General features: G+C 35.5%; 1 protein-coding gene across 2 annotated transcripts in view; it reads left to right on the top strand.

Moving 5' to 3' along the window:
• Positions 1-24566, top strand: part of CALCR (calcitonin receptor) — a 133418-nt gene that overhangs the window by 10545 nt on the left and 98307 nt on the right. The window contains exons 1-2 of one of the 2 annotated variants that reach the window (XM_012647569.1): positions 4794-5068; positions 20483-20491. The exons of the other annotated variant lie outside the window; for it this stretch is intronic. The gene's annotated coding sequence lies outside the window, so the exon portion shown is untranslated. Of the gene's footprint in view, positions 1-4793; positions 5069-20482; positions 20492-24566 lie in introns of those variants that run through there. 2 annotated transcript variants of the gene reach the window in all.

Genomic DNA, 24566 nt, shown 5'->3' with positions numbered 1-24566 from the left:
GGTGGGCCTTTTTGATCATTTTTCAAATCCCCTTTTAGATGTAGCTGTTCATGGTGGAAGGAACTGTCTGGTGTGGTGTCCATGTGTCTAAGTGGCTCTAATACCTGCTATAGTAAAATCATACCCAAGTTTGTAAGGGCTAATTTTAGTCCATGGAGGATTTTTAATCTAATCACTTTTGTAAATTAGTATGACTATGTCTGCTGTATTGTGGCCTCTGTTGCAACTGTAGTTTTTACCAACCTCCGTTGTCACCTAGGTGCCTTATCACTCATAATAAAGGTAGGCATATCTAAGTAAAATACTAAAGAACTTTCCACAATTATTTGGTTCAAATGGGATATTTTAAATAAGAATTTTAATTTGTAATATGCAAAACTGGCTATAACAAGGCACCCTGTCATCATAACCAATTTGTGCATGGCCAATTCTCAGAAATTAAGTGATCATGTTGGAACCGACAGGCTATCATCTAAACAGAGCCAAGTGTGAAATTTTGATCAATCCCTGATTCCCAGAAAAGTGTAATTATCAATTTTTAAGAAAAATATGTTTTTAGAACTTTCAGGAAAACTTGGATATAAAATAGACTTATTGAACTATTTCAATAATAACAATAATGGTAATGATAATAGCTAACACTTACATAGCACTTACTATGAGCCAGTAATGTTCTATGCCTTTTATAGATTTAATGTCTTTAAATTTTGCAGCCACCCTCTGAGGTAAGTACTATTATTAACTCTTTTTATTCATGAGGAAACTGAAGCAAAGAGAGGTAAGTAACCACCTGAAGAACACACAGCTAATACGACAGAATTGGAAATGAAACCAAACAGGTCTGGCTCCAGAGCGTAAGTAAACCAGAAAAGGGAAATGTGTTTATAAATTTATGATAGCCAAAGTTCTGTTATTATGATGTAAAATGTTTTTCAGTTTTGTATTTTGTGTATCTTTGAATAGCAGATCCATGGATTTCTCTCTTTTTCCTAGAAAATTAAGGGGATTAAGTAGTGATTTTCCTTATTTATTCTAAATATTAATCTCTGCAGCTGTCATGGGACATACCCCTGCTTATAGTATTCCACTCTGCACTGTGGTTTACAAGAAGGGGAAATTGTGCTTTGCCAGGTTGACATTTCATTCATTAAAATTAGGGTCAAATGCAATAACCTAATCTGTTTTGTTATTTTAAAGGTGCAATTCCTACAAAAAATGCAAAACATGACTCTTAACAAAACATGTCCTTAAATTGAATTTAAAAATTATGTTTTGATTACTTACATGAAAATTAGTCAGAAACCCATGATATGTGTGGTTTTAATGATGCGGAGAAAAAAGTGGTCTAAAAATGGCAAGCAAAAATACACTGAATTTTAATTAGTCTAAAATGGTCAAGTTTCCTATTCACTCACTCAGACATGATAAACTTTCCAAGATCTATTTTGGAGCATGGCAACTCTTTTCCACGTGTTCTGAATGGTCTCATTTCCCTATATGAAGACCACGTTGGCACTCTGTGTACTTGTGCAACGGGAGGGATCTATTCTGACACCCAAAGGAAACTCTGTGTGTGCTTCCGTCCTCAGGCTACTCAGTCTTGCATAAGTGATTTTTATTTATCATTGCTGACATTTTTAAATGTATTTACCATATCTGAGGTTATTTTCTTTTCTAAGATTAATTTTAGCTCTTTTATTTACTGTTTTCAAATTTTTCATACATTCTGTTGTGTAACATGTTCTAATTTAAAGCTTTTTGCCCTTGACCACTACAGCTCAGTTTAAGAATAATGAAAGAAAGAATATTGATCTAGAACCTAACTGCTTACGTTAGATTATCCAAATTCCCCATGAACTAGAAAACTGTTAGGACATTCTTTTTGAGGAGCCACGATTATAGTAATATAGGCTGATTTTGTCCCTCCATTTTATTCCATTACCGTCCAGACTTTGCCCCACAAAGAAAGCGTTGGGTCCTAGACGTAATCACAGTGATGACGAGTGGGCAGTAGGTATGGAAGATAAATGCACTCAGGGTGACTCCCTGAGTTTTCTAGGACACCTGAGAACATAAACTTAGGCAGGAGAGAAAGAGTTTATCTGGTCTTAACGTTATTCATACCCAAGCTGGAGATTTTTTTTTTATTGTAATATCTTCATTGTTTTTTCTTTCCTCTTCACGATACTTCTAAGCAGAGGTCTAGAGTGGATATTGCTCAGTTTTTAAATGATAACCATGCATGTATTTTGCTTTTAAGATTTCATTATCAGGCTTCTGACATATGCCAAGCGATGTACAAACAGTATTATCTCATTTAAGTTCTACAACCCTGAAAGCTAGGTATTTTTATCTCCATTTTACAGATGTGAAGACTGAAAATCAAAGAAGCTAAACAAGTTAAGAAGAAGAAATAAGAATAAAATATTATAATTATTATTAACAATAACATGTTAATAATAAATTAATTTTAAAACTGACATTTATTGAGGCAGCTGGCTATGAAGGTTCTTGGATGAATTATCCCATTTAATTTTCATAATAATCATAGGAATTGTTATTATACCCATTTTACCTCCAGGGAATGTTGAGGCTTAGAGACACAAAGAAAGCTCATATAACTAGAAGCAGAGGCAGAATTTAAACCTAAACAGCCTCACCACAGAGCACACGGTCTGAATCACGTTACTGTGCTCCTGCTAAAGGTAGAGCACACATTCTCACCTGGATCTATTTGCTGCTCAGCTTCTGATTTTTCAGGATCTCACATGACTTTTAACCTAAAACAGTGGATCTCAAATGTGGTCTGATGATCCATGCTGATCCATAACAGGGTTTCACTACCCAGCAGCAAAATAAAAAAGTCAAAGACCGTGCATGTCAAGAGCTTCTCTTATCACGAAATGTGTTCAGTTTAAAGGATCTCACTTTTTTCTGAGATTATAGTCTTCCTTTTCTGGAACAAAAATATCCCTTCTTTTTATCTAATGGTGGTGATAGTCAATATAAGGGTTTTTTAAACATTTTTTATGAAAAAATTATAAATTTCTTATCCCTATGCCCCCTGCCTCACACTGGGGACAACAGGGGAAGAATTGTGTTCATTTAGAACATTTGAAAATCAAGACTCCTTTGAAAAAGCAAAAGAATCCTTTAGGGAATGAAAGGTTGTCCCCAAAGCAAATTCTCCAAGTCTGTCCAAGATTTAGCCTTATGCTAGCGAGTGTCACTTTATGGTTTTTAAAGAATTTTCAAGGAAGCAGGTTCCACTTGAAAGAAAATGATGTCATTAGTGCATAAATATATTTTTACAGAATAGCACTCTCTATACAAAACACCTAAGCTTGGGCTGAATAACAACACAAAGCCTGTGAAGTGCTTTCACAGTGAGTCCCTCATTTGGCCTGCACACAACACTCCTGTGAGGGTGACACGGTGCCACTGTAACAGAAAGGGTGTTGTCCTCAGCATACAACAGGATATGTACTTCTTAGTATTATTTGGCCTCTCTTAGCCTCACTTTCCATTAAGGAAGGAATTATTTCTGTATTAAAGGATTATTTCATGGATTTTAAATAATGTAGGAAAAGTGTGCTGAGCAGGGTACAAGGCATACAGCAGGCGATAACTGGTATCTGTTATTATACTTATTATGATCCTCATTTTACAGATTAGAAAACTGCAACTCAGATTAAAGCGTGAGCTAAAGTAGCTCATCTAGTTAAGGGATGAAGTTGGAGCTTCAGCCCAATTCTGTCTGCATCCCAAAACTTCCTCTGATTATCCCTCACCCACAATCCTATGTGAATCCCAAACATTCTTTTCACTATCCCATGCCACAATTCTGGTAATTGTAAGAAGCTAAAAAATCCCATTGATTCAAGTGGACTCCATCATTCTATAGATGTGTGTCTTTGATGTCCTTGTACATATGGGCATAAACTTCTCAGTAGGAAAATCAGATGAAATTTAAAATGATTTATTGTACTTATCAAGCCAATAAAAATTACATTTAAACAAATACAAGCAGGAATGGAAATTGTAAAGATTGCCAGACGATATGAAAAGTAGGATCTTGCGGCGCTTACGGGAGGTAGTAGCTGAACGTCACCAGTTGAAGGGGAAGATAAAATTTGAAGGTGGGCTGATAATTTTTATATCTATAAAACCCTCAATGTGTGACAGGTGCATACCAGCAGATAGATTTTCCTAAATTGTAGATACTGATAGTCAGTGTGTTTGTTTGTTTATGTTTATTTTTAAATTATGTGGAGAGAGACTTCATCTCCCTGGGTTAGAGCATGACTTCACTTCAATGGAAGATTAGGAAAAGTAGATACCTTGCTGGTTCCTTAGTTAAAAGCTTTATTTTTGAAATAATCCTAAAAAATAAAAAGTTTCTGTCTTTTTAAAGAGAAAGCAGAAGTATGCCATAGTTCAGTCCTCAGAAGGAGCAAATGAGGAAGGAAAACCAATTCCTTTTGCTTTCTTTCAGAGGAGTTTATTTTGCTCTTAATGTAACAGACTCTTTAGAGTTCAATCTCATGTTTGGAGCTCATCAGAGATCTGAATCTTAAATAGCTGTTTGTAACATACTCAGAAACAAGTATACTGAATATACACTGTGTCGTGAGAATGAGCATCTTGAACTTAAAGGAGTTAACAGTTATTAATTAAGTTTCATATCTTCCTGTGATTTAGGGTGCACATATGCAGCAGAGAGGTTGTCACATGGTGTGTCAGCCGCCAGGGGAGGGAAGATAATGAGGCTGGATGTCCAAAGGGAAGGTGAATTATGCAAGAGACAGGGGTACTAGTGAGAAGTATGAGGGAGCAAGTGGGAGATAATATTTGAGAATCCCGTTTGCTGTATCAATTGATGAAACTGGCTTGAAAATAATTATATTCAAAGACCAAAATATTTCTTCAAAGATTACGTTTGCTTCATTAAAAGTTATGAGTAGAAATATTCAAAATGGTTTTTAAAGAACTGGAATCTCTTGCCAACAACTTACCATTCCTGCTAAAAGTGAGAAGAGGAGAGATTCACAGTTTTATCTTTGGGGCCGTAGATTTGCTTCAGATAATGGAAATATTTTGGATGAAATAATAGACTTGACTTATAACATAAATAAATCATTTTTCTAAGCCACAGAAGGGCAAAGGACATGGTATATAACCTGCAAGAGAGTGGAAGGCATTTTTTAATAGTCAAGTTATAGAAAACCAAATCAGCCCCTGTTTTGCTGGATAGCAATCCCTGGGAACCGATTTGTTCTGTCTTAGGGGGAGTGGGGAAAGGGTAGAAAAATTTTGGCTTATCAGTGTCCAGTTAAGCAGATCTGTTCTTTGGACAGTCTGGTTTGTGTGTATGATTCTTGGTTAAGAAAGAGGTCTTGCTGAAACTTGCCTCACTTGCCTACCAATTTTTAAAGTTACAATTTGCTGCCAGTCTTACCATATTTTCTCAAATAACTTCCCTTTTATCCTCATGACATAGAAGTAGATGACAGGGACAAGGATTTTACTACTCCCGCCTCATCCCGACACGCCCCTCTCCTTACTACACTAAAGTAGTGGTTCTCAAACTTCAGTCTTCAGCAGAGTCACCTGGAGGGCTTGTCAAAGCACAGGTTGCTGGCCTTAGCCCCAGAGTTTCTGATTCAGTCTAAGATGAAGCCCAAGAGTTTTCATTCCTAGCAAGTTCCCGGTGATGTCAATGCTGTTGGTCAAGCTATAGCATTCTCAGATACCTCCGAGGGAACACTTTTAATGTACTCTCCTCCCCATCCTTTTGACAGTTCAAGGGTTTTTATTTTGACTACTCTCTTCCCACTACTATGTAGCAGCCCCAGCATTTCCCTGGCCAATCAGAATGTCTGCAAAGCACCAATAAAGATGTGATTATATTTTGAATGACACATTCCAGATCTTTGCTTTGTCACTGCCCACGTTTCTGATATTTTCTTTCCTTCCAATATTTCCAGTGCTTTCTTTCCAATTTCCAAATTCAGATCAGAAATAGCTGGGTGAATAGAAAAAAAGGGATTTTTTTCCTTCTTATTTTTCTTTATTCTGATTAAATGTTGATTAATATAACAGCCATCTTTTTTAAAAGACCATCAAGAAAAACAAGATATGTACCCCCATAATATGCTGAAATAAAAAAAAAAAGAAAAGAAAAACAAGATATATGAAACCTGTCTTTTCCCTCTCAACATCTCTACTGAGTCTTTGAGAGATACAGGGGAAAAAAATGAAGTTCTGTTAACTTCAAATAGCATTTTTCTGGCACACTAATGGTGAAAGTCCAGGAAATAACATTTTTTCCCCTAAAACAAATGGCAGAGTAAATAATGTCCTTTGAAATGGTACAAATAAATAAACACCGCCACATTATGGCATACAAAGAAATAAAGATCCTGCCAATATGATTACTTTGAACACTATTAATGCTACTACTGGCAGAATAATTAAACGGAAGGCAAGAATTGCTTTATTTCTTTCTAAAAATAACATGTAGAGCAGTAGTTACAAGGGTGTTTGTATTTTTGTTTTATGTTATTTTTCTATAGTTGTGAACAATTTTAAAGATAAAAAATTTTAAGGAATTGCAAAAATATGTAGGTATAAAATAGACCATGAGCTGTAAGTTTGTTTATTCAAATCACATATACTGAATGCCTAGTCTGAGCTAAGTATTGTTTTAGGCAATTTGGATACAAACAAGGCTCCACTTCCCTAGAAGTGTTCTAAAGCAGAAGATGGGTGATAAGCAAATAAATAAATATAAGCAAAAGATTAAAAGGGTTAAGGTCTTGCTTTATCAAGAGTCAAAGCATACTGTGAAGCTGAAATAGCTAAAATACTGTGGTACTGACATAGAAAAGGATCAACAGATTAATGGAACAGAATAAGGAGTCTAGATGTACATTGGAATTTGGTGTATGATAACATTGCCATTTTAAACCAGTGGCAAAATGACAGAAAATTTAAAACAGGTATCTACCTTCTACTCAGAAACAAATACTGATATGCAAGAAGGAATATAAGAGAATATATTTGTTATAATCTAGGTATTATAATACAAAGCATAGCACAACCCCCCAAAAAAGACTTGACTCTCTCTAAATGTAAAATTTATGTGTAGTGATAATTTCTGAAAATAAAAACATAAGTTAAGTAATAGCACAAAGAAAGTATTCACAACATATAGAAGAAATAATATTTCTTGATACATAGTCTGTACCAAGCACCATTGTACAAATTTACAATGATTGTATTGTAAATATTTTTAAGACTCAAGAAAAAACTACCAATTTCTGCGTTAGCTTAAATAAGGCATTCCACTATGTATATATCAAAACATCAAGTTGTGCACCATAAATAGGTACAATTTTTATTTGTCAATTTTTAAAAATTTGTAAAAGAAAAACTACCAGGTATGTACTCTTATTATCCTCATTTTATACATAAGCAGTCTGACTATTGGAGACTTTGGGTAAAGAGCCGAAGTCGTCTAGCACAAAAAGAGGCAAAACTGGGATTTAAACTCAGATCTCCCTGACTCCAGAGTTTAAGTTACTAAACACCGAAGTACAAAGAGTTCCTATAAATTCAAAAGAAAAAGGAAAAAGTTATAAGCCAGAAGGTCATGGAAGATGAACCAAATGGCCAAGGTCACTATGATAAGGCATTCAGCCTCACTAAGAATCAGGGAGAAGCAGGAAATTTAGTATTACTTGTGGAAATTACAAATCTCATCTGCTTTCGCCCAGCATTTCTACTTCTTATCTACCCTACAGCAATGTGAGTTTTTCTGTACATATCTTTAGGTGCATCTAGAATGGTCCTTGCAGTATCATTTGTAATACTTCCAAGATGGACACTGCCTAAACGCCAATCAATAGGGAAATAGTTAAACGTATTATGGCATATCGATATTGCGTCACACTGTACAGTCATTGAAAAAGAAGGCAGATCTATATGGAACACGGAAAAAATATTCATTGTATACTGAGAAAAACAGTTTCAGGACAATATATCTAGATAGATAAATAGATCCTGTTCTATAAAATTGTACATTCTATACATGTCTCTGTGCACAGAAAAATATCTAGGATGATAAACCTCAGATTGTTAACTGTTTCTACCTCTGAGGAGGTACAGTGGAGAAGTGGGGTGGGTATGAAAGAGAACTTTAACTTATATAAAATAAGTTATAAAATGAAATTAAAGTTCTCTCCAGTTTAGATTTCATAATTTAAAATATAAGTTTTAAAGACAATAAAATATAATGGAAAATATTTTTAAACTATTTTAAATTAAAAAGTAAAGGACATATAAAGGGCATTCAAACTCAAACAGCATAGACCATTTCTCCTTGAATAGGATCTCTGAATGCAAGGAAAATATTTCCCATTTATATCTGACTCAAGAGTATCGATGCCCTTGAGTGCCAAGCTTTGCTTTCATACTGATCAGGCTGCTGATAATAAGATACATACAAATTCCATTTCTGTTTTCATCCTCCATCCCTTCTCTGTTGTTTTAAAGCAAATGCTCACCCCGGAGAGACAAATTCAAGTATCCCCAAGTATCTTGGTGACTTAAGAATAACTTAATGAATTCAGAAAGAATCCCATGCCCACATTCATCTTTAAACTCTTTGCAGGATGCCATATTTAGTAAGTCATGCAGTGTGAAATATCATCATTTGCCATGTGGATTACCTCTGTATTATAGATGAATTTTACTCTTTTCACAATTGTTGAAAAAGACCTTAGTGGACTTGGAATGTTTTCATTAAAATAGAAACTAAGCAGAAAAACTTATTCATTCATAAATATGATAAACCTCTTCTGCTCACTCATCAGCCCAAGTCTAGTTTCCTTGCTATCAAGTTCTTGTTTCTCAAGACCTATTTTTAAAGACATAATTTCAGATTATATGTTACCTTGATGCTTCTACCTGTTTTAATAAACCTATGATAGGCTCAGTGCCATGCTTAATCTATGCCACTTTGATATAGTTCCTGGCCTATACCGACAAACTATTTACCTGATTTGGAATTCAGTGTCTCCCCTTTGATAAATATTTGGGAGGATAAATCCTTGGGAAACAACTTGAAGGCAGACATAATTCAAAATGGTTATTTTTATTCTGCTCCATAAATGACTTTTTGAAGTGTAAACCACTTTTAAATTTATTTAGGGCTGACAGCCCTAGTCCTATCCTGGCTATTCCAAATGACCCCAGGAGCCTGTTATTTCTCCCCCACAGCCAGTTTGAGGGTAATGAGTCAGTCTTTCTCTGGGTCACCCACAGTCCGTCAGGGCCCCGAGTTAACTGTACCTGTGCTATTTGGAAGCACAGAGATGATGGGGCATTGCTGGAGCCTAATCAAATCCAAATCCCCTTCCAACTGTCAAGCCCCCAACCTCTTTCTATTCATCCGAGGGGTTCTCCAGCGCCATACCGAGTACTGACACGGAGTGACAATTCTGCTTCACATCCTCTGTCATCTGGCTGGAACCTGCCTGTGCAGAAGTTCCCGTCAGCCCTCAAGCCTGGTGGAGATGGGGACTGGCAGTTCCCCGTAACTAGCACCACCAGGTTCCTCAGTGTCGTCGTTAAGTACAGGGACTCTGGAGTCAGCGGTTCTAAGGTCTAGCGCAGGCCTTTGCTGGTAACTGGCAAAACGGCCGGAGCCAAGCAATTTAAGCTTCCCGTGCCTCAGTATTCTCATACATTCAATAGGGATATTAGTTCCTGCCTCTCAGAGTTATTGTGCCAATAAAGATTGAATGAGTAAGGCTCTCAGCACAGTCACCAGCAGAAAATTAGTGCTCAAATATTTGTGATATTATATACTTTATAAAATGACATGTACACATGTACATATAGTATAAAATATATATGGCCTGGCAATTGGAACATATGCCATCTCTGCCTGCAGAATTCTGCATTTGTCCTATATACGCTTCACTTAAACTAGAAATAAGCCTACTAATCGGTCTTAAACTTTTTGCTCTTCCCAATAGATACTTGCTAAACTCTGTATTCCCATAATCCTTTTATGTCCCGCTCTCCCCTAGGTTTAGCTACCTTGTTCTCACAACCAGAAAAGGCAGATTATCCATACCAATCCCTTGTTGGAAATGAGTTATGACAGAGTTATCTGTAATCATTGAGGTAGCTTGTGCTTTCTAACTTCTATCTCCTTTGATCTCTTTCTGAGTGGATTTCCTTTCTTTAAGGAAAGTTTGCATATGTAAGATGGTTCTTAATCTACAAGGAATAGGAACAGATCTATTCTAACAAGTGTTAAAAACTTTCCTTGCCAATCTCTAGGAAGTAGCCTTTCATGAGAAATAAATATATTGCCTAATAAATGACTTACAATAGAAATAGTGTTTTCAACAAAACATGTTTTTATACACCAATTTTCAGGATTATTAAAAATGTACAACTTCTCATATGAAAAAAAATAAAGAGATAAAAGTAAAGTCTTGTAGTGACTTGGCAAATCCACATGAAAATGTCACATTACAGAAAAAGGTAGAGTAGATGTATTAATGTAAGTTTTACCTTTGACCCAACAAGTTTCACAGTTAAAGTTTAAATCTAAATTTCTTGAACAAATTAACAGAAGCAAAAATGGCAAATAGATTTCCTCTCACTTGTCTACTCTAGAGCTCTGTTTTGAGAAGGATGCTGGGATCGTGTCTAGGTGCGTGGGGATGCAGTGCCATGCTAGAAGACTAATATCTATTATGGCTATGGGAGTGGGAAGCTATAAGACTTGTACCATATAGTTACCATTTCTGCTTGTTTTTGGATCACAATAAAACCCCTTGTATAGTAAAATAATATGATGTGCATTTTGTAGAGAGGGAGAATACATTAACATGGGGGGAATAGAGAAGATTACTCTGAATCAAGCACTATTCAAAGCACTTCACATGTACTCACTCATTGAATCATGACAATAACACTGTGGAGTAAATTCTGTTATTAACCCTATTTTACAAATGGGGACATTGAGGCACAGAAAGTATCAGTAATTTTCCCAGGGCTATATAGCTAATAATGAGCAGAGATCATTGACAGAGCTGTCAGTAAATCTGGTTTCACATTCTCTATCTTTACCACATGTGCTACTCTGTCTCCAAAGTGTTTTGGGGGCGGGGGGGAAGAGCAAATTGTCATGAATATCTTCTTACAGCATGAATTTAGTGAACTCTAGCACCATGGAATGTTAGTGTAAGAAGGGATCTGAACCAAACTTTCATCTATTAAATGATCCAGTCCTCGGTACCCAGCCTCTCCCCAGTATCTCCAGGTTCTTCCCTTGTTGAACAGCCCTCAAAGCTCTTTGACACATTGAACCAAAATCTACTTCCCTGTGGTTCATACCTGTGATCCTACTTGTGTCCTCTGTGGAACAACACAAACCGATCTACACCATCATACACAGGATGGTAGTCAACATCTTGTTAGTGAAATCTCTCCACCGCGAGTGAAATTTGGTGAGAAAGGAGACAGCAGATTTTAAAAATAACCCATAATTGAGTCAAAGACCATTTTACTTTAAAACTTTCTCCTTGTAAAACAACACTATCATTTCAAAAGAAGAAGGTCAGGGTTTAGATTTCCTTTATGTAGAAAGATACTTTTGTTGTTTTGCCTTTGCCGTAGAAATAGATGTTTTGTTTATCTCATCCAATGAGAAAGAACTTCGTTGGTCTTCCCCCCAAAGTTGTCAAATCTTCTACACAAAATATGGTCCATCATGTGCAACTGGGCAAAAGAAATCCCCTTTTTTTCGGTGCAACATAGGGAAAAGGGAGCTCTACTTGAGCGTTTCTTCCTATTGACCTCCCTCAATTGCTTGTTATTTAAAATTCACAAATTCTCATTAATACAACAATCTACTAATGTGCTATACTTCATGTTTGAAGGTAATGTTAATTATCAGAGGAATTAGTCTTCTAGTTATGTCGTCCAGAGAGGTTGGGAAAAGGCCAAAGAGAAATAATTACAATGATGTGGATTAATAATATAAAGACTTTGTATGAAACCTGATTCAGCCATATTCCAAGCCATGGAAGTGACTTTCTAAGGACGGGGCTGAATGAAATACAGCCAATCAATTGATTCATAAAGATTAGCCCTTGACCTTGGTTTGGGTGAAATCATATGCATAGGCACATTCATATGCATACAAATAAGAGCTGAAGCTTAGCCTTAAATGACTTAAATGCAAGCCCTGAAACAGTATGGCCTTAGAAAGGTCATCACATCAACCATAGGACACCTGGGTTCCAGTGCCAGCTCTACCAACAGGTTTTGTGACTTTAGTAAACTCATAATATTTATTGAGTACCTGTTAGGCTTTGAGAAATTGAGCTGAGTGTTTTATCTTATTTAATCTTCAGAGCCACTTAACAAGTTAGATAATACCTTTACATTATACAGATGAGGAAATTTAAACTCTAAGAGGCTAATTAACAATGCCCAAGATCACTGAGCTGGTAAATGACAATTGTAGAATTTGACCCAAGCTTTTCTCCTCATTAAACTATTTCCATCACTTAACCTCCTGAGTCTTAGTTTACATCTTTGTACAAATGATGTCTACATACTCTGTATATTCTTTGTAACTTTGACATTCTTTGATTTCAATGTAAACATTGGAATGTAAGTGTCCTGTTCTTTTTATTATCATTTATTATTATCATTATTATTATTTGTTTCACTAACTGCTGGCAGACCTTTGTCTTGATTTTTATTGTATATATTGAAAATTTATCTCATATATACAAATTTCCAACTATGAAATCTCTACTATTGTTGGCTTAATACCATATCATCATGATACACATAATTTCCACTACAAAATTTGTAGTATCTGTAAAATAAAGTAAATCTTACAGAATTTGACTTGTGCAGTCCAAAACTACAAGTACCCTTTGCTGACATTAGAGGTGCTGGCACCTTCAGTCCCCTCCATCAAGAGAGGCCACCCAAGGGTTGTCCTAATATTTGTTTTTCCAAAGACTCAGGGGATGGTAGACAAGAAGCTCCTACAATCTTTTGCCAAACTTCTCTTCACTTTTGCTCTTACTTTTGACCTAGTGCCTACAAATAAAGTTAGTATTGTATTTGTGGGACTGGACCCCAAAACAACTGGCACTAAAAAAAAACCCATAGAAGGAATTTGTTGTTGTTTTTGTTGTTGTTTGAACATTAAAAAATTGATTCTGAGTATGGTGAATCATGTCAGCAAAAAGCCTTCAGTAACAAATAGGGACATAGCTTGTTGACAAATGAGTTGGAAAAGTTTTGCCGGCTTATATCCAGAGCTTCTTCCCTGCCAAAGGCTCTTAGAGTCCTCACTGCCGGAATACACATTTCAAGGTCTTTGAGAGCATTTCTTAGAAGTTGACAAGTTGTCCAGTAGGTGGCACAGTGTTAACATTTTGTTAATGGCTTTTTGCCTTAAAAGGAATTTTCTTAAACTTGTTTGAAAATCTCAAGATGGACTTGCTTTTATACATAGTATTTAAACATACACTCAGTATATTTATTTCAGTTTTGGAAATATATTTCAAAATCAAATAATTTATGAGTTGTTATATCTTGTTTTTGGTTAGTTAATTTTAGACTTACTCATTTATGCCTTCTTCCTTCAAATATTTAACTTATATACTTCTAATTATTTTTTCTTTCTCAGAAATAGGTAAAAGATATAAATTAAAATGTATCTTTAAATATTACAATTATTTTTAGCAAAATTTGCAAAATCAAGATTACTCGTATTGGATTGCTGGAAGCTGGTATCACTGTCGTGCACTTTGCAACTGAACTGTAGTAGTAGCTAAGCAAACAGCAGTAAGATTGCACCTGTAAACTATGTAGATAATTTAGACAAAAGCATCATTGCATTCCTGTTACTTGAATACGTCAGGAAAGTGTTGTGCTATTTTTAATTCAGTCAGATATTGTACTTGCCTGATATCCTTTTCTAATTGTTCCAGATCCCACATCTCATTCTCTCTTGTGTATGCGTGTGTTTAGCCCAAATGGAAATTCTTCGTTATAAAAATTGTGAATTCTAAAAGTACTAAAACTGCCAACATTGATCAAATTGACAAATTTTTCCACTAATTTGTCTTTAAAGGGAAAGTAAGCCATATACATAGACTATGTAGTAAATACTGTCTGACCAAGTCATTATTTTGAGAAACAAAGCTCATTAGATGTTCTATACCGGGAAAAATAAAAAAGATTCCATCTCACATTTTGACATATTGTTGTATTTAGCTGAAAATGCAACAAATGATGAACTATATCACTGTGTTCTGAAGCAAATGATTGCATTTAATTATGTTGCCAGTCTGTCAGAAGATAAGATTTTTAGAGATTGAAACTGAATTGCCTGTTTTTACTGCTTAAAGCCCTCCTGTCTCGGCAGCATGTGATGGTTTTGGATAGGTTAGCTCCTGGATAGCCCCTCTTGAATATACTTCTCATCATAATATTTAAACATTGCTCATGGTCTTTATATCTCAGCTCGGTCTCACATATACAGAGCTGCATTGGCTTTGCATTTTCCGTTAACTCTATTTAATAAGGTCTTCATCAAGCCCTCAACCTATAGAAGTTTTATCTAGTCAGATGGGCTGGATAAATTTTAAAATCAACCTCTCAATTTTTCACTTTGATCTTTTCTTCTTAGTATTCATCCTAGCCACAAATCTTAAGCCAAAATTATTCACCTAGGAAACTTTCTTTGGAAAATAATGAATAACTTCATTTCTGAGCCTCCAGGGTAATTGTCTTCATGTTATCTCATGTCAACTTCCTAAGCTAGACATTTTAAAAGGTCTACAGATTGAAAATGCTCAAGAAACCAGAAAATTCAGTAGTTGAGAGGATCTCATTGTTGTTTTTCTATCAGATACCGCCTTATCTCTTTCCACCTTTCCTAGTTGAGAAAGGAACATAGAATTGAGAATCAACGGAAAAATGTGTTATTGCCCTTAATTATGAAAAAAATGGAAGGTCTGAGAGTACGTACTCATTATTCATTCTCCACGATTCCATCTGAGTATAGAGTTCAGCAGCTAAAATAATAAATAGCTTCCAGGCAACCCCTCCATCGTAAACATGAGAACATGAAGTCACAAAAGGTCTAAATGACCAACTAAACATCCTTCTTTGAATAAGTTGCAGAAACTTAACAACTGGAAATTTTACACCATTTATTTTTGTCATATGCCTTAACCCATATTTCCATTTTCCTTCCCCAAAATAAGGAAATAACTTAAATCCAACGTAATACTTTTTTACTTGAAAATAATTTTTAATAGAGAATTTTTATAATCACACCATTATGATTCTCTGAAAAAAAGAAGAAAAAAGTATAAAAATTTTAATTTTAATAAGAACTCCAGGGTACAAAAATTTAAATTCACAAGCACACACACTAATTTCTTCTGGATTGAATTATCACGATTACTATCAATTTACAATTGGCCAAAACAACATAAATACATCATGAATTTTAATAATTACTAAGTATCTAAAGTAAAGCTTTGTTACAAATGCTTGTCTTAATGAGATGAATGAAGTATTTTGTTTGTGTATTGTTTTTCTATTTTTCTTATTCTAATTAGTTTATGTGTCCACGGGCAAAGATTATATGCCACTTAAATATATAGAATAGAGTTCAGCATCAATTCTTTTTCTTCTGACCTCAGTGCTGAGAAAACTGGTTTATATTAAAAAGCAGACAGAATAGAGGGAGTTTTATTATAGTTATATGCCTCTGTTCTTTGAATTCCTTCCTAATTATAGGTCAAAAATCACATGATGATTGATCATTAAATTTTGAATTATGCCTAATCATTTTTCAGCTTAACAATTCATTTAAATCCCCCTACAGTTTTGTTGAAGACAAAGAATTGGAAACCACCTGACTTACAAAAAGGTTTGTAAGGCAGTCATTAGAGTCATTCACTTTGCCAGCACAACACTAATGTTTGGATCTAGGAAGATTCTTTACACCCCAAAGGATGCATTATCCAAAATAGATGAGCAGTGGGCTTCGTGTTTTGTTTGTGATTTTATAAAGTGGGAGAAGGGTGTTTATGAAAGCATTAGAGAAAAGAGAACTTGGCATTCCTCAGACAAGTTCTAAGGAGATCAGTCTTAGGAAGGAATACATACAGAGATTGAGAATCTGGAAATTGATACTCAACATTACTCACATGCCCTCCACCTTGGAAAGTATTTGCACCGTCAGGGTTATGGGTATACCCATTTGAAAGCCACTGGCTTAGGGAAGTCTCAGGGAGAGCAACATTCCGGAGCCTGAGGAGCATGGCTTTGCAATAGCCATTTGTTCTCATGCTTAGCAACCAGGGAACTCCCACAAACTACTTTTTTAGTGGTAATCTTTCCCCTATGCAATGTTCTGAGGCCTTTGATGAGATGGCCCATCTGAGAAGCCATGATACAAAGGTCAAGTGGATCCAGAAATGGCTGATTAAGTTACTGGGACATTAAGTTGCTGGGGCCAGTTACTTGCTTTGAATGCTCAGGTGTGACTTTCCAAATGTGATGGAACATAATTGCTTGGGATTAGCTATTGCTGTGATTGAGCTGGGAGCACCTGCATTCTAATTCAAATTCCACATGGTTGACCTGTATGACTTCTAGTAGATCACTAAACTTCTGTGCTTTCCTATCCGTAAAACAGAGGAGTAAATTTATTGTGGCCTGCGTCAAATTTTTTGTTGAATTCAAGTATTAGTACAAATATGGTTGTTAGGGGCAAAACCACATGCAAAAAAATTATTCAAATGAAATATGGTCCTCATTTTTAAGGCACTGGCAGTTTTAAGTAGCAAGAAAGTAAACTTGTTAACATAATAATAAGTGACATTTTAAAAGTGCAATTTACTTAGCAGTCTCCATTTATTTCTTTAATATACCCAAAAGAGTTTTTCGCATTCAGAAGTTGGAGATCAATAAAATACAGTGTTGTCTATAATATAAACTCCAAAAAAGAATGTGTTCTGTAAATTAACTCATAGTGCTTTCATGTCACACTACCTGGGTGCGCTATCTACCAGCCAGAATATGCAATCTCTAGCTTTCATCCAGGTCCACCAGCTGATGCCTCAAAAGTAGAGTTCCCACAAGGCACATAACCAGACCTACGAGGTCTCTACCATGAGATCAGAGGTCTTTTTCCTTGCTTTTTGGAATTTGCTCAGGTCAAGTGGGAGAATTTCTATCTGCATTCTGCACTTTCTTCTCTGGGGGCTAGCAGACATGCCCTATCTGAGAACTTGTCCTTTCATACACTTGAATATCTCTTTACCAGTCTGTGGAAGGAGAAATGAGAATGAAAGCACGCACAGCAGCTTGTCCTGACCAAAAGAACCCAAGTATGAATCCGGATTCTGCTCTAGTCTAAGAACATACCATGAATTAGAAGTCACTCATGGACCCAGCTTCAGGACAAATCTTGGGGACCTACCATTTCAGGCTCTGAGGCCAAATTGCCTGGATTTGACTTGCGGCTTCTGCCATTTAAAAACTGTGTGGCTTTAGGTAAATTATTTAATCTTTCTGTAAATCAGTTTCTCATCTGCAAAATGGGAATTATAAGCATAGTATCTTTCTCACAGTTCTTATTAAGATAAAGTGTAACAGGTCACATAAAAATAGTATGATCATTTAAATTATCACTTAAATTGATACATTTTTGTGAGTGAATAGGGATATTATTAAAACTTACATCAGGATGAGAGTGAGCCATGACTTTCCTACAAGATTCAGAGTGTATGATGTTGCTCTGGTAAAACACCTAACACAATACCTGGACCTTGTTAGAGTTAATGGGTTATTAGTATCCTATTAATATAATATTGGTACAGCAAGAGTTACAGCAAGTGGTCCTGAAGACAAACCGAGTGGCACATGGAGAGTCAGAAAATTAAAGTTTATTCGCCGGTTAGGCTCAGAGGGGTCTCGCCACCAAATTCTGAGCCCTGTCTACCCGATTTTTCTCACTTTTATTAAGTTGTGGTGGTCTGGGGGGGTAGGGTGTCAGGTGGTTAATGCCCGCCAGGTAATAGGTTAGTTGATGTGTCAGATAATAGATTTAGTGTTATGCTGATGCGCCAGGTAATAGATTAGTTGATGGGCCAGGTAATAGGTTAGTATTATACTGATGCGGGTCTTCCGTGAGGGGTGGGGGTCTCAGGTGGCTGATGTGCCAAGTAACAGATGGGGGTTTTCCTTATCAATATTAATATTGTGGGGATTATAGTCAAAAAAGTTTCTGAGAATATAGCATTGCCTTCCATATTAACATTTTCTGAGTTTGTTAATTTGCAGCACTTTAGTTGTTTTTTGTTTTGTTTTTGTTTTTTCAAAAAGGAGAAAAACAGTGTGCTCAAATGTATATGCTCAGGAGAGTCTCTTACCATTGCTTCACTTGTTTAGCCCCTACTCTAATCTCTAATCAGGTTTCATTGCTAGAGAAAAGCTCAGTTTGTCCAAGAGGAGCTCCTCGCTTTTGCTCCGATCCCCATCCTGGTCAGATGTTGAAAGAAGGGTGGTATGAGGTCGGTCCCATGGCAGCAGCAGGACTAAAGTTTAACTTCAGGAAGTTGACAGTTATCTTTGTTTAGATTAAAAAAAGATTAAAAACACTGTGTCAAAAATCCAGCAAAAATAATTGGTAATAGAAGCAAAGAAATTCCAGACTCAGAAGTCCCATGAAGTCATCTCTGTACTTCTTGCCAGCATAGGGTCCTTTTAAAACATGTTCTCAGGATCCTGGCCAGCCTCACATCAGCTGCCTCAAAGATGGAGCTTCCATCATTTCTTTGGCAAAACATCATCAAAGTCCAGCAGGCAAGGTCTCTTGACCTGGATTTCTCAGTTCAGTACAATCCCAATACTAAGAGATATCACATTAAGTTTCTGTTAAATGCAGCTTCTTAACCAAAATTCCCTTTGTTTGAGCCTATGCAAATAAAGGTAGAATTTGCATTGCATAGTTTAAATTCTTTTAATGTTTATCACCCCTTTAAGTTTAGATTTAACAAAATCAGCACTCTACAGCAAGAGGAGAGGATTTTTAATCTATGTGATATGAAAAGCAACAGCATACATGAAGTTCATATTTTATTGAAGAGCCAAATAGGCCCCTTTATTCCTGATAATAATATCATCAGAAACAGCATTCATATAGGGCCTCTCAGTTTACAAAGTAGGCTGAGACACATATCTCATAAGTAGCTTATCCTTTCAGTTCCACCAGCTTAACATGCAGCAGGCCCCACCTTGTCCATGAAGCAGCCTAAAGAAAAAGTCCAAGCAGTAGTACTGGGCACCACGTTTTCTGCCTTTCTCCGCAGACTGGGGAAAGTGTGCCACAGCTCGAGAAAAGATGAGTTCATATTCAGCCTGGGAAAGCTGCACAGTGGCCTTTCCTGCTGCTCGGCATGAAATGAGCCATGAGCAGCATGAAATCACTGACCACAGGTGTAGAGATCCTCAGTGACATAAATATCTTTGCCGTTTAGCAGTTGGAGGAAGGCTGTGGGAAGATCCGTCACAAGCTCCTCCTGGCCAAGTCTGCCTTTGTAAAGAAATGGTCATTTAGGCCACACTATTGCCAAAGAGCATGATGAGTCTCACCCCAGCTTTCAATTAAATGGCTTACGAAAAAGAATTGGAGAATCATGTAGCTGAATATTTATCTCAGGCCATTCTAAAGAGAAACACAAAAGGAAAAAAATTGTAAAGTGCAAACCTGGTATGTTTCACCACAAACACTTAAAATCTGTTATGTGTTAACAAAACACCTCCATAAACCAAATATATAAAGAAAAACAAAGGCAAAATTGTAATCTATATGATAGATAAATTTATTAACAATACAACTATATTAGATGTTTTAAAATTATTTCAAAAAATGACTTAAACTAGTAAGAAAATGGAAAGCAAATACCAAAGGAAGAAAAATTCTTCTAAAAAACATGAAAAATCTTCAAATTTACTAACAATGAGAAATGTAAATTAATGTAGGAAGTATACCATATTTGCGTGTCAAACTGGAAGACTTTTTTTTTAATTGTAAGACTCAGCCTTAGCTAAAGTGTGGAGACTCTACACCATGTGATTTCAATTTTTTAAACTTTTTCCCATTTTATTTGGTATCAGGCCAAATTTTATTTTTCTATTTTATTTATGAATTTCTGCATTATTTTGTTTAGTTTCGTATCAATATAAGCAGAATACACTGGAGTTTTTAACAACGTTAAATGTTATTGTCTTTTAGTGGAAGAGGATATTCCAACTATTTTATTGTCATAATTGGCATGATTAGTCTTAAGTTATGCTGTAAATTTTTCAGGTTCCATTTATTCTACTTTTTCTTTTTGTTTGTTAGACAGTTTATGTCTTGTTTACTTTTAATTTCTACTAAAACTTAAAAGGTAGAGGTACTGTAGCAATTGTTGTTATGTATAAATATGCCCTAGTACTAATTGTACTAATTATAAAGAGACTACTAACAAAAGAAAAACTACAATTAACCAATAAAAATATTAAATACAGTAGCTTTAACAATTTGATAGAATGTAGGTATAGTTATTAAAATCTTTATTTCTAAAAAAATTTGGCGGAAAAAAATTTCACAATATACAATAATAAAAAACTTGGCAAAAATAATCAGTATTACAGTATGATCCAAAAATGTACCAAGCAAAAACTGTACATTTGTGTGTGTCTACATAAAAATATGTATGGTCAAAATGATATTTTGGTCAATGATGGACTCCATAGACAACAGTGGTCTCATAAGACTATAGTGGAGCTGAAAAATTCCTGCCATCTAGTGATGCCGTAGCCATCATGATGTAGTGTGACACATTACTCCTGTATGTGTGGCGATGCTGATGTAAACAACCCTTCTGCACTGCCAGTCATATAGAAGTTTAGCACATACAATTATGTATAGTACATGATGCTTAATAATAATAAACAACCGTGTTACTAGTTCATATATTTACTCTATCATACTTTTTATCCTTAGTTTAGAGTGTACTCCTTCTAACTAATAAAAATTTTTTAAAACCAATTAACTGTAAAACAGCTCCAGGCAGGTCCTTCAGGAGGTAGTCCAGAAGAAAGCATTGTTTTCAGAGGGGATGACAACTCCATGGGTGTTATTACCCCTTAAAACCTTCCAGTGGGACAAGACGTGGCGGTGGAAGGCAGTGACATTGGTGATCCTGACACTCTGGAGGCCTAGGCTAATGTGTGCATTTGCGTCCTAGTTTTTAATAAAAAGTTTAAAAGTAAAAAAAAAATTTAATAGAAAAAAGCATATAAAATAAGTACATAAAGAAAATATTTTAATGCGTGTATTACAATGTATGTTTTAAAATAAGTGCTATTACAAGAGTCAAAAAGTTGAAAAAATAAAAAGTTTATAAAATTAAAAAGTTACAGTAAGCTAAGGTTAATTTATTATTTAAGAGAAAATTATATTTAATAAATTTAGTATAGCCTAAGTGTTTATAAAGTTTACAGCAGTGTTCAGTAGTGTCCTGGGCCTTCACATTCACTCACTGTTCACTCACTGCCTCACCCAGAGCACATCCAGTCCTGCAAGCTCCATTTATGGTAAATGCCCGGTACTGGTGAACAATACCTTTTTTATTGTATTTTTACTGTACCTTTTCTATATTTAGATACACAAACACTTACCATTATGTTACAGTTGCCTACAGAGTTCAGTACAGTAACATGCTGTACAGGTTTGTAGTCTATGCCAAATAGCCTAGGTATATAGTAGGCTATACCATCCAGGTTTGTGTAAGTCATTCTGTTATGTTCATACAACAACAAAATTGCCTAACAATGCATCTCTCATAATGTATACCCATCGTTAAAGCAAAACGTGACTATATATTTGTATTCATAGAAAAAAAGACTAAGGAGTAAATACCTCAAAATGGCAGCAAAGACTATTACCTATTTATTAATTATTGGTGATTTTTTTCTCTATTTTTTCTAATTTTCTAAATTTTATATAATGAACACATACTGTATTTATAATCCCAAAACAGCCACAAATATGAATTTTAACATAATGCTTATCAATGAGATTTTTAGAAAGCAAAAACATCAGAAACTCTTCTAAAGGCCTTGTAGCAGACTACAGGGATTATTTAGAAGTCCAGAGATCCAGTTTACAATGGATGGCCACAGGCCAAACTGTTTAAGAAGGATGACTAGCTCCAGCCACACAGTAAGCTCTTGAAATTTGTGGATGGACAAATAGATAGGATGGAACTTGAATTGCACTCAACAAAACTGTTTTCATATGTTAGCATATAAGTCACAACATAGTGATGTCCTCTAGCCCATAGATTGTCTAACATATACCAAGAGAACGTAAAACAAAACACTCTATCGGCTGATTTTTTTACTGATAGAAGTATTCAATATATTGTTCTGAATTCAATATTTAATGCAAATGTAGAAGTGAACATATCTTCCCCAGTTTCTAGAATTTAATTTCAATTCCATTGCTTTTTTATCCTAAAAATAAATTCAGTGCTTAAGTTTGGTGTTTCATTTACAAAGCCCTAATTTGATTTTGTTACTTTGGAGTTTATAATCCAATTTGTATCTATTGTTCAGCCCAGGGGAGTGAATTTGCATGGCAATCATATGTTACAAGTAATAAACTCAAAACATATCTGAATTTTTGCAGTCTTTATAAGACTACAGTAAGTTCTAATGCCAGATCAGTTGTCATTTTTCTTAATGAAATTGTATTTTTGCTACCAATATTGAACTATTTTCTATTCAGTCTTTCTTGACTGATTATAAATGGGGAAAGAGATGTTGAATTAAATTGATTTCTAGAGGAATGTTAATGTTTATATATTCCCATTCTCTGTTATACCACTTAAATATAACGAAGAGGTATATCTTTTCTTTAGAGCTGTCCGAAAATTTGAGCATATTTAAAAAATAGAACAGTTGGGGATAAAAAAGAATACAAAATGTTTAAAAGGAACAAGAAAAGGTAAAGTTTAGCAGGCATTTAAAATAGATTGATTACCATTGGTCACTAAATTTGCTTCCAGTTTTGCTGTACATAAATGCAAATAAAGAAACACATTCAGTTATATAAATGTGAAAACAGAATACATCAGCATAGGTAAGCTTTTCACTGGATCTCAATTCAAACAAAATTTTACCACATAGTACCATTAAAAATGTTGAGCATCAGCACAAAATACTTTTAACCACATTTTTACCAAAGAAAGAGCATCTGTATTCAAGTGGGACAATGTGTTTACCCGCCATCCATGCAAAAGGATAGTATCCTAACCATTGACTTCCGTATTCCTACTTAAAGCTTACACGACTGTTTCACAGGCACTGAAAATTTACCAAGTCCAAAATTGAACTACCTGCTCCTCAAATCCTGCTGAATTAATTAGTGTTTTTGATTACATATAACAAAAACTAATTTCCAGTCACCGTAGCAACTAGTATTTTGTTGGAAGGATCCTAGGGCAGCTTGCAGAAACTGAAAGCAGCTACCCTCTACCTCCGACCCTCCCCTCCCCGAGGGCATGGGACTACTAGGCATTAAAAGCCTACAGGAAGCCAGGCAATATTTCCTTGTCAGCTGAATTTCTACTGCTCTATGTTGCGTGGCTTCATTCCACAGCAGACCTGCAATGTCCATGGCAGAGGACAGCTGCCCCACAGATGCTGACTTTGACATGGGTCCACCAGTTCAGGCCATACAGAGACCTGAACTGCTTCTTTCTTCTTACTCTCTGTAATCTCATCACAGGGGGGCTTCTTTTACTTCCCAGAGCACAGCATGCTCTCTCTCCATCACAGCTTTTGCCACAGAAAGCTCTCCCTTTCCCCATTTGGCACCACTTTTTGCGTATGGAAAATCTGAACCTTATAGAGGTATATTAGGTAAATTGCTCAAGAACACACTACAAACAAGTGTCAGAGCTGGGATGTAATCCTAGGCATTTATGACTGATTGCTGAGCCTATACCATGTGGAAATGACTCCTTGGATGCCATCATCCAAAGATTACATTGTCATAGACTCTTAAAGAGAATTGCTGATTTCAAAGGAACACTTCTTTATTTAATCATGCATTTATCAACCAACAAAGATTTATTAAGTTCCTCACTGTGCCTGGATCACTCAGCTGAGCAATTGGTAAAAAGACATGTAATGCTACATTCTTACCCTAAATGCTCATGATCAAAATGTAAGAAATAAGATAATCATACACCTACCCCAAATGGCAACCAAAATCTTGAATACATAAAACATGATACATTTACCAAACAAGTGTTAGAGTCAATAAATGTAACCGTTAAGGGCTAAAAAACTAACGGAAAGCTTCAGAGAGGAGGGAGGACTTTGACTTAAGTGATTGGACATAAATCCTTACTCTGTAGATTTAAATGAATTTT

Source organism: Propithecus coquereli, unplaced genomic scaffold (genome assembly GCF_000956105.1).
Source record: "Propithecus coquereli isolate 6110/MARCELLA unplaced genomic scaffold, Pcoq_1.0 Scaffold108, whole genome shotgun sequence".
Lineage (NCBI taxonomy): Eukaryota > Metazoa > Chordata > Mammalia > Primates > Indriidae > Propithecus > Propithecus coquereli.
The sequence above is the reverse complement of the archived record's forward strand: the minus strand, read 5'-3'. Positions and strand labels throughout refer to the sequence as shown.